This window comes from Trichechus manatus, unplaced genomic scaffold (genome assembly GCF_000243295.1).
Source record: "Trichechus manatus latirostris isolate Lorelei unplaced genomic scaffold, TriManLat1.0 scaffold00057, whole genome shotgun sequence".
NCBI classification, from domain to species: domain Eukaryota; kingdom Metazoa; phylum Chordata; class Mammalia; order Sirenia; family Trichechidae; genus Trichechus; species Trichechus manatus.
Window position 1 is genome coordinate 4,186,565 of NW_004443993.1, and position 11,194 is coordinate 4,197,758.

Below are 11,194 nucleotides of genomic sequence, written 5' to 3' on the forward strand. Positions count from 1 at the left end.
GTTTTTCATTTTTCTTAAATCTTTTTGAATATTTCTTAGAGTTATCAGTCTCTTCACTTTGATTATCATTTTATTCTTGCATGTTGTCCACTTTTTACATACAGCCTTTATCATATTATCATAGTTATTTTAATTTCCTGGTCTGGTAATTCTAACATGTGTGCCATATCTGAGTCTGCTTCTGATGTTTACCCAGTCTCTTCAGCCTGTGCGTGTGCTGATTTTTTGTTTTTCCCTTATTGGCAAGCCTATGCTCGATGAGGGCTGAAGTTTGGCAATTGTTTTCCCCTGTGGAAGGTTAGATGGTGTTTGGTATTTCCCCTTCCTTAAGTCTGTTAGGCTCTAAAAACTGGAATTTCGTTAGGTTGGTTAGGAGGTTGGTAGAACCATTTCCTTTGAGGGCAGACTATTATCAAGAACAGAGTACTGTTTCCAATTGGTTACTTTTTTTCTTCCAGCTGGAAGTATGAGGGACTTTTACTTCCAGCTTGACAGCAAAAACCTAGTGGGTCTCCTGGATGAGAAATTCAGCAAAGTGTGAAGGTACTGCAAGGCTAGGCCTTGTGAAATTTACATCTATCAGTCTATTCCATACTCAGTCTCCAGCAATTAGTCAATTAGCTTTAAAATAAGGAGGCCTGGTGGCACAATAGTTAAGCACTAGGCTTGGTGATTAAAACCCACCCAGCGACTCCAAGGGAGCAAAGTCTTGGCTATTTGCTTCCACAATGTTTACAGCCTAGGAAATCGTATGGGGCAGTTCTGCTCTGTCACATCGAACAGCTGTGAGTTGGAATTGACTCATCGGCACCAAACAACATATGATTCTAGGTCAGGAGGTGGAAGCAATGGTGGTGGCATTCTCTGTTCCCAGTAAGTGGTGATTCTTTGTAGTAGCCCACCTGTATCTCCAGCTTCTGGGGCAGCAGTTTGCTCTGTGACCTCAGTTCTCTGACACATCTAAGAAGTTGTTGCTTTTCAGCTTTTTTCCTGTTGTGAGGGTGCGAGGGACATCTAAGCTCCTTCTACAGTAGAACGGAAACTGGAAACCCCCAACTAGCGTTTTTTCAGCGATTTCATTAAACACCAGGAGCTAAAAAATGAATAGAAAAAACAAACAAAATAAACCAAAACAAAACCCACAGATACTTCTCCCAGTCTGTGCAGACTGACTGTGTGCTGGGTCACTCCAACACTTCAAGCTGAAAGAACTGAAGAAAAAATTCAAGCCTCAAGCTGCAATATTGAAGGATTCTATGGGGAAAATATTAAACAATGTTGGATGTATCAAAAGAAGACAGAGGGAATACATACAGTCACTATACCAAAAAGAACTGGTCGACATTCAGCCACTTCAGGAGACAGCATATGATCAGGAACCAATGGTACGGAAGGAACAGGTCCACGCTGCACTGAAAGCACTGGCAAAAAACAAGGCTCCAGGAATTGATGGAATACCATTTGAGATGTTTTAATAAACAGATGTAGTGCTGGAAGCGCTCACTCATCTATACCAAGAAATTCAGAAGACAGCTACCTGGCCAACTGACTGGAAGAGATCCTTACTTGTACCCACTGCAAATAAAGGTGATCCAATAGAATGCGGAGATTATTGAAAAATATCACTAACATCACATACAATTAAAATTTTGCTGAAGCTCACTGCAGTGTAATTAATTACCTTTGTGTGAGATCTTTCTAGCCATGGTCTTGTAACTCTGAGCCAGGTGATTGGGCAGGACTGTGTGATAGAGTAATTGTGGCCTACTAAGGGGATTGGTCACTTTTTCCTTAAAAGATAGCCAATTCCAGAGCAGAGAGGAGGATTCTACCACCACCAAGGAAGAACAGCCAGGAGCTGAAAGTGTGTTCTTTAGACCCAGGATCCCTGTGCTGAGAAGCTCCTGGAAACAGCGGAGAGAGAGAGTAAGCTGTAACCCTGAAGACGGTGAGAAGCAACGGCAGGAGAGACCTGGCAGCAGGAGACAGCGCAGTGTGCTACGCGGCCCATGAAGAGAGAAAGCTGAGTACCTTTAGGCAGAGACTGAGGGCCAGGGAGATGCGTGCTTGTGAGCACACCTAGGGAGAGGCCATCCTGATGGAAGAACTGTATCTTAAGTGTTCTTGAACCTGAACTGTAACTGTTACTTCCCTAATAAACCCATAATTGTGAGTATGGTCTATGAGTTCTGTGCGACCATTGCAATGAATTATCGAACCCAGCAGAGAGTGCTCTAGGAGCGACAGTTGGTGTCAGAATTGGTAAAGATGGTGGAGCAAGGGGGCATGTCTGACCCTTGCCTCATAGTAATAGCCTTGGACTGTTGACCTTGATTCATTCCCCCTTGCGAAGTTGCAGGAGGTGAGACACTGCCTCCATGCTGTTTTTACAATCATTGGAAAGTAGCTGCAGCAGTACATCAACAGGGAACTGCCAGAAATTCAAGCAAGATTCAGAAGAGGATGTGGAACAAACGCAATCATTGCTGATATTAGATGGATCATGGATGAAAAGCAGAGAATACCAGGAAGATGTTTACCTGTATTTTACTGACTATGCAAAGGCATTCGACTGTGTGGATCATATCAAATTATGGATAACATTGCAAAGAAGAGGAATTCCAGAACACTTAATTGTGCTCATGAAGAACCTATACTTAGACCAAGAGGCAGGCTTTCAAAAATACCAGGAGATACTGCATGATTTAAGGTCAAGAAAGGTGTGTGTCAGAGTTCTATCCTTTGATCATACGTTTTTAATCTGTATGCTGAGGAAATAATCCAAGAAGCTGGACTATATGAAGAAGAACATGGCGTCAGGATTGGAGGAAGGCTCATTAATAACCCGCACTATGCAGATGACAAAACCTTGCTTGCTTAAAGTGAAGAGGGCTTAAAGCACTTACCGATGAAGATCAAAGACCACAGCCTTCAGTGTGGATTACACCTCATCATAAAGATAAATCTTCACAACTAGATCAATAAGCAACATTACGATAAACGGAGAAAATACTGAAATTGTAAAGGATTTCATACTACTTGGATCCACTATCAATGCCCACGGACGCAGCAGTCAAGAAATCAAACGATGAACTGCATTGGGGAAATATCCTGCAAAAGACCTCTTTAAAGTGTTAAAAAGCAAAGATGTCACTTTAAGTACTCAGGTGTGCCTGACCCAAGCCATGGAGTTTTCAATCGCCTCATATGCACGCGAAAGCTGGATGATGAGAAAGGAAGACCGAAGAATTGATGCCTTTGAATTATGGTGTTATCATGAATACTAAATACACCATGGACTGCCAGAAGAAGGAACAAATCTGTCTTGGAAGAACGACAGCCAGAATGCTCATTAGAAGCAAGGTGGTGACATTTAGACTCACAAACTTTGGACATGTTATCAGAAGGGACCAGTCCCTGAAGAAGGACATCATGCTTGGTAGAGTAGAGGGTCAGCAATAAAGAGGAAGGCTCTCAATGAGACAGATTGATAGTGACCCTGAGGATGGTGCAGGACTCGGCACAGGACCATTTTGTTGTACACAGGGTCGCTATGAGTCGGAAGTGATTCAATGGCACCTAACAACAACAACAACAAATACTGATGTTGAGTACGACTCTCTGGAAGTGACTTTTAAGGAAGACCTCCCTACCTGGTCGTGTGTGCAGGGGGCTGAACACTGTCTTCTAAAATACCTTCTACTGCACTGGTCTTTCTTGCTGCAAAAGACCATTCAGGAATGTCCATGCGTAGTGGCTGCTTGTTCTCATATTGCACTGGGCTGAGTTGCATGTTTTCATTTCCTCCTTTACACTGGGGAAAGTATTGTCTTTCATCATTAAGTAGAAAGGTAGATGTAGTTTTATGGATATGCAACCCCAAACCCGCTGCAGTCGATTCCAACTCATAGTGACCCTACAGGGCAGAGTAGAACTGCCCCACAGGGTTTCCAAGGATCAGCTGGTGGATTCTAATGGCTGACCTTCTGGTTAGCAGCGGAGCTCTTAACCACTGTGCCACCAGGGCCCCATATCAAACCAACCTTGAGAAAACCAAAATGAAATTCTTTGAAAACTTGCTATAATGCTGCAGTAATGAAGAAAGTGTACTGGTGTGAGGATAATCAAGTATATCAAGGAATGAAACAGAGGCCAGAAATTGACCCACATTAACTTTGTTGTTAGGTGCCTTAGAGTTGGTTCCCGCTCATAGTTCTATATACAACAGAATGAAGCACTGCCAAGTCTTGTGTCATCCTCATAATCTTTGCTATGTTTGAGCCCATTGTTGCAGCCCTTGTGTCAATCCATCTCCTGGAGGGTCTTTCCCTTTTTCGCTGACTCACTACCTAACCAAGTATGACGTCCTTCTCCAAAGACTGGTCTCTCTTGGTAACACGTCCTAAGTACATGACAGAAATCTCGCCATCCTAGCTTCCAAGTTAACGTCGCATGTCCCAGCAGAACTCCACCCAGGCCAGCCTTGAGGTCCTGACTTAGTTGCCAGGGCAAAACCAGAGGGAAAAGAAAGGGGTGCAGAGTGTCTGCTGTAGTCACCCCTTCCCAACCCCAAGCGATTCCCACTGACCCCCTCAGCAAACCCCGGGGTCTGGAGCTGTGAGGAGCCCGCCCGCCCCGCAGGCCTCCAGCTCCAGTCAACTAGGGGCGGGAAGGCCAAAACCTCCAAGGTCACGGGGAGGGTTAGGGGTCAAAAGGCAGGGCCTGAGCTGGGGAGGCGAAGACAAGGCCCAGCGGGGAGTCCAGTCCGCGCCTGCCCGCTGGATACGGGCCGCTCCTACCGGCGCAGGGCCGGCGGGAAGCGCCAAAGCCAAGGCCAGAGCGACCTGAGACCTACGGCCCGCTCCCCACCCTCTGCGCGTTTCCCAGTAGAAGTCCCAGCAAAGACCCACCTCCACCTCCAGAGCCGCTGGAGCCGCGCCCACGCCCACCTCAGGGTTTCGCGGAGTAGGGGCGGAGCCGCGGGGGACGTTGGGAAAGGGGCGGGGCGCAGTGGGCGGGGCTTGGGGGCGGAGAGAGGGGCAACGACTCCCGGGTCCAGGGTCACAGCAAGTTTGGTGGGTATGGGAGGAGGGAAGGGGTTTGAAGTGAGGATCCGGGAACCACAGCCCTCTGCCCATTTTTAAATTAGGTTGTTTGTCCTTTTTGTTGGTGACTTTACGGAGCTCTAGATATTTATATATTTTGGATACTGAACCCTTATCCCCCAGACGGTTTCAAAATATTTTCTCCCATTCTGTAGGTTTTTACTTTCTTGATAATGGTCTTTGATGCACAAACGTTTTCATTTTGCTGAAGTCCAGCTTACCTATTTTTTTCTTTCATTGCTCATCTTTTGGTGTCATATCTAAGAATCTACCTAAGAATCAGCCGTTGAAAACCCTATAGAACACCGTTGTGGTGGCCATGGGTCAGAACAGCCTGGATGGCAACTGATTTTTTTTTTAGGCTATCTCTAATGCCTGTGTTTTCTGTCTCCCTGTAAAGGTAAATCTGAGTGGCTTACTACAATTCCAGCTGGTGTTAGTAGGAGCATATAATGTTATAGCCAAAACAGCTGTGAATTCTCTACCTTGTTTTCAGTACCTGGGTCAACAGATTGGTCACGGTTCAACCCACCATTGTCCACATATTAGTGTGAGATTAGCCTATGGATGTTGTTGATAGATGTCGATGGCTAAGGAACTAGGGTCATCTTTATATGTGAGGTGTATAGAGGAGGCTGGCCAGCAGAGGGGAGTTACAGTCTATGTACTAAAATTAGGTTGCAAGAGCAAGCTAAGCAGAGTTAGACTGATCATCTCGTGCAGTGCTGTGGCTAACGCCATAGACAACTTTGGGCTGGTTGGTGATTGTATGTTCCCCCTTGTTCTGATTGGTGTGCTTTGGTGGCTGAGTTTCCTGCTGATTGTCAATAGTAAATGGCACTGGTGTGTTTCCACAGGTTTTTCAGGTGCTCTGTGTGGTTTGTGAAAAAATGTGCTAGTTTAGCAATCAAATTAGATCTTGGACTATGGGGAACTTAACATGGGATCCTTTCAAGTGGGCCTAGGTATTTCAAGAATAGACATCAATTGTATTATACATTTGATCCTTTTCTGTTCCCACTTATTGTTTTCAGTGGGGGGCCACCTACTCTATCATCTCCATCCTAGAAGAAATTTTTCTATCACAGCCATTTATATAACTTTAATAGCCTTGGAGGTGGCATGCCAATAAATTTTGCCCAAGTTGATTTTGCTACTCAGATTTTCATGGTTGGCTCTATCTCCTGTATGGTGGGATATCTGTATTTTTTAAAGATTCCCCAGAAGAGTAATGTTGGGCATCAATTTCCAACAAATATTTCCATTTCCGTATTAATGGTTTTGGTAGGCCTGGCAAATATTGTAAGTAAGCAGTTGTCAGTTTGGGTTAGAATCTCCCATACAAAGAGTGCTTGGATAGCTCCATGGGATTAAATACATTTTCCATGAGAAGTTTCTTTGCTGTAACCCTCTAGGAGTCATGACTGATTACTGTGGGCACAGCCAGAATTACAATTGCTATAGAACCTGCAAATATTGAGTGTTATAAAAAAAAAAAAAAAAAAAAAAAACTTGTATTTTGACAATGTGAGGTTAGGTTAGGAAAGAACTTCCAAGCTAGTTGTAGTTCCTGATTTTTTGGACATGCCTTGACCCACCTAATATTATGCTGTTTACATTGCCTTCCTTGCATATATTAATTAGTGACCACTGCCCTTGACCACTTGGTTAGTGGGATTCATCTCTGCTTCAATGAAAGGGCTTGTACTGGAGGGGAAGACAGATCATTATAATTAGTAGAAAAATAGGCCAATAGTTGTAAGGGCATACATTGTTGGCAGGATTTACATTGTGAAAAATATATAGAGAGTGCAGCTCAAGAAAGAGCAAGGTCTTTCCAAAGTGACGAGGGGGCATTCCAAATATTGAGTTCCAATCACTTAAGGCTGTCCAGAGTCATTTTCCCAATTTATTGTCCTACTGAATGGATAGATCCCCATACTGATTTCGAGATCATTCCCAAAATCTCCTCCTTTTCATTCTTGCCACTTGTAGTGAGTTAGAAACATTTTGGGCTGAACTGGCAAACCGAAACATGTATGTACTTCAGCAAATAAAACTGAAGAACATCTCAGTGGCCGCCTGCTAGCCCTGGCTGCTGACAGAGGGAGAGGCTGGGGTCCCAGTCTGGGGCAAACTCGGCTGGCCAGGCATCTCTTGCAACTTCTCAGCATGCAAGAAGCTTAGTTTTGACACTTCCTGCAGGAAACTGGTTCCCTCTGGGCTCCACCACTGCTGCTGATGGTGTGGGATGAATAGGAAGCCTCAGAGACACACTGAGAAGATGTTCTAAACTGCAGCACGTCACTGTTACTCACCTTGGAGCACACTCCAGAGTCCTGGTTGGCTGCAACAAGGCTGTCCTGATTCATGGTGCATGTGGGACAAGGGCTGGGGAGACTGAGGTAGAAGCAGACTGTCCAAAGCATTGTGGATGTTTCCCTGGCCAAGGCTGGTCTTCACTAAAGGTGTGGAGTTGCCACTTTCATTTTTGCTGGTGGAGATGTTGCTGTTCACGGAGGGCACAGGGGTGGTCTTCTTCCTCTCCAGTATGGGTAGAGAGCTGACAGGGGTGTTGTTGTGCTACTGCTCTTCTGCCCTGACTCCTAGTCCTCCTCAGACCACTCATTTTTTGGCATAATTAGGAGGAATCATCATAGGTGGGAATGGCAGGCTCGATGTAACTCTTCTGCTTGGGTTAGCACAGAGGGTATGTTGTACCTCATGGGATGAAGATCCATTGAAGGCTGGTGTCCCAGGGTGCTGGTATGGCCCTCTGTCTCAGATGTTTTGTGACCCAGGAGCAGATAGGTGGCCATCACATCATTGTACTTTGGGATCAACAATGAGTATTGAATCTCTTCCCATGTGCAACACATGTGTACCATCACCTCAATCCACTGGGCGTCATTATAATCTGGGAGTGGCTCCACATACAGCTTTTGTTCTTCACCTTCATGACCCACCATCATCCATGGATATCTCAGAATTTCCTCTAATGTGCCTCTCTCGCTGAGGTCATGAATGAAAATTTTGCTCAGCAGGTGTTCACACTGCATAGACATGTGAAAGGGAAGGTCCCTTCAGTACCTCCTCCCACAGCTCTACGAAGGTATTTCCACCAAAAGGCAGGAATCCACTCACCAGCAAATATAAGATGACTCCCAAGCTCCACACATCCACTGGGGGGGGGTCTGTCGTACTTTTCTCCCTGAAAGAGTTCTAGGGCAGAATAAAGAAAGGGAGACTGCCACAGAAGGTATATAGCTTGTTGTCCAGGATGAATTCATTTCCAAAATCAAAGTCTGCAAGTTTGCTGTTCATTTCCTTATCCAATAGCAAGTTTTCTGTTTTCAGGTCCCTCTGAACCATACCCTTGTTATGACAGTACTATGCTGGAATCTGATGGAATTTGGTGGCATAAGCCTCTTTTTCCCTTATCCTGCTATGAGCCATTGTGTGATGAAACACATCCCCTCCACTCGCGTACTCCATCACTATGTAGTGTGTGTTCTCATTCTTGATGACTTCAAACAATTTCACAGTAAACCCTTCCACAGCTCCATGAAGGTATTTCCACCAAAAGGCTGAGATCCACTCATCAACAAATACAAGATGACTCCCAGTCTCCACACATCCACTGGCGGGGGGAAGGTCTGTCGTACTTTTCTCCCTGGAAGAGTTCTAGGGCAGAATAAAGGAAGGGAAGTCATGATTAAAAGCCTTCATAATTTTTACCTCTTGGGATAGTCTGTGGACACTGGAGAAGGTTGCAGGGTCTTCCTAATGATCTTACCACTACCTTATTCCCAGTGAGGATGGGCCTGGCCAACTTCACCTTGGTGAAGGTACCCTTGCCGAGAGTTTTGAGGATCTGGGGTCTCCTCCTCAGAAGAGATGGCTGAGCCCTGCATCATCTTGGACTTGGGTCAGATCTCGCTTAGCTTAGGACCAATGGGTCCCAAGATAGGATTCAAAATGGTAAAAACTGATGACTAAATAAAAACTGGGTCCTTGGGTGGCACAAATCATTAAGCCCTGGACTACTAGCCGAAAGGTTAGCAATTCAAACCCACCCAGTGACAACTGGAAAGTAAGACCTGGTTACTGCTTCTGAAAGGTGACAACCTTGAAAACCCTAGGGAGCAGTCCTACCCTGCATATTTGAGGTTGCTGTGAGTTATGATCCACTCAACAGTAACTAGCAACAAGCAAATAAAAACTTAAAGGAGAAAAAAATGAGAAAATGAATATATAAACTAGAAAAAATAAGTGCAAAAAAGAAATGAAAAAGTGACAAAAATAAAAATGATTTTTAGTTTGAGGGATAGTTTGTGGAGGTTGGATGAGCTCTGCTGGGTCTTATCAATGATCCTGGCTGTGAAGATGAGCACGTTTGGATTCTAGTCTGCTGAGTTCTAGTCTCTCATTACCTCTCAAAGGGCAAAGTTAAAATGAATCAAATGGGAAACTCAGGAAAGATGGTGAGATAAGCTGTTTCAAGCTCTTGTCCCACCACAGGAAGGAAAAAAAGAAAAAAACCTAGAAACTGTTACTACCCCATGAGAACCCTGGAAAACAGTTAACAGTTTACATCAACCCAGCAAATAAATAGTGAATCAATCAAAAACTGACTTAAAAAAAGTAAGGAATCTTTGTGGCATCTTTACTTGCCCTTGCCCCATCCCCTCCCCAGCTCAGTGGTCTCTTACAGCACCAGCAGTTGCTTGTGATCCCAGGGTGGGACCTTGGTTCCTGGCTCCAGTTACAGTACAGAAAATTATTCTGTGTGTCTGTTCTAATCTTTCTGGGGGATACCTGAAGGACTGATGCAAGGAGCTTGTCTCTGTTTTACCTAACTCACAACTCATGCTGGTTAGTTGGCAGGCATTACAAGGAAAGACTGCAAGAGGAACTAACAACCCATAGATGGCTGAGGCTAAACATTATGCTGAAAACATACCATAGGTTGCCTGAGGCCTGGGAGCCAAAACTGGGAAGTATTTCTTTGGAAAATCAGGACATTAAAAAGCAACTATGTTTTTGGGGAAATTTAGCAGGCTACACACACCTACAGCAAAATTGATGTTCAGAAACTACCTGAGAAAGACTTAACTTTCACCTCACTCTTTAAGTGTTTAAAGCGTGCTCCAGCACAGAGCCAATCTGCACAGACTAGGAGAGAAGTCTGTGGGTTTTGTTTTATTTTGTTTTTTTTTTTTTTCTATGTATTTTTCAGCCCCTGGCATTTAATGAAATCACTGTAAAAACACTAGTTGGGATTTCCAGTTTCCATTCTACAATAGAAAGAGCTTAGATGTCCCTCGCACCCTCACAAGAAAAAAGCTGAAAAGCAACAACTCTTCTTAGATATATCAGAGAACTGAGGTCACAGAGCAAACTGCTGCCCCAGAAGCTGGAGATACAGACGCAGTACTAGAGAGAATCACCACTTACTAGGAACAGAGAATGCCACTGCCATTGCTGCCACCTCGACCTAGAATCATATGTTATTCGGTGTCAACGAGTCAATTCCAACTCATAGCTGCACAATATGACAGAGTAGAACTGCCTCATAGGGTTTCCTAGGTTGTAATCATTATGGAAGCAAATCGCCAAGTCTTTTCTCTCACAGAGTCGCTGGGTGGGTTTTAATCACCAACCTTTTGGTTAGCAGCCAAGCGCTTAACTATTGTGCCACCGGGGCTCCTTACTTCAAAGCTAATTGACTAATTGCTGGAGACTGAGTATGGACTAGACTGAGAGAGATTAACATCAGGAGGTCTAGCCTTGCCATACCTTCACACTTCGGTGAATTTCTCATCCAGAAGACCCACTAAGTTTTCACTGTCAAGCTGGAAGTAAAAGTCCTCATTCTTCCAGCTGGAAGAGAAAAAGTAACCAATTGGAAACAGTACTCTGTTCTTGACAACAGTCTGCCCTCAAGGGAAACAGTTCTACCACCCTACTAACCAGCCTAACCAACTTCCAGTTTTTACAGCCTAACAGACTTGAGGAAGAGGAAATACAAACACCATCTAACCTTCCGTACAGGGGGAAAAATTACCAACCTTCAGCCCTCATCGAAC

General features: G+C 44.5%; 1 pseudogene; it reads right to left on the bottom strand.

The window, feature by feature from the left end:
* Nucleotides 1–910: 910 nt before the first annotated feature.
* On the bottom strand, nucleotides 911–9,025 carry LOC101356809 (serine/threonine-protein kinase MARK2-like; annotated as a pseudogene).
* Nucleotides 9,026–11,194: the final 2,169 nt, after the last annotated feature.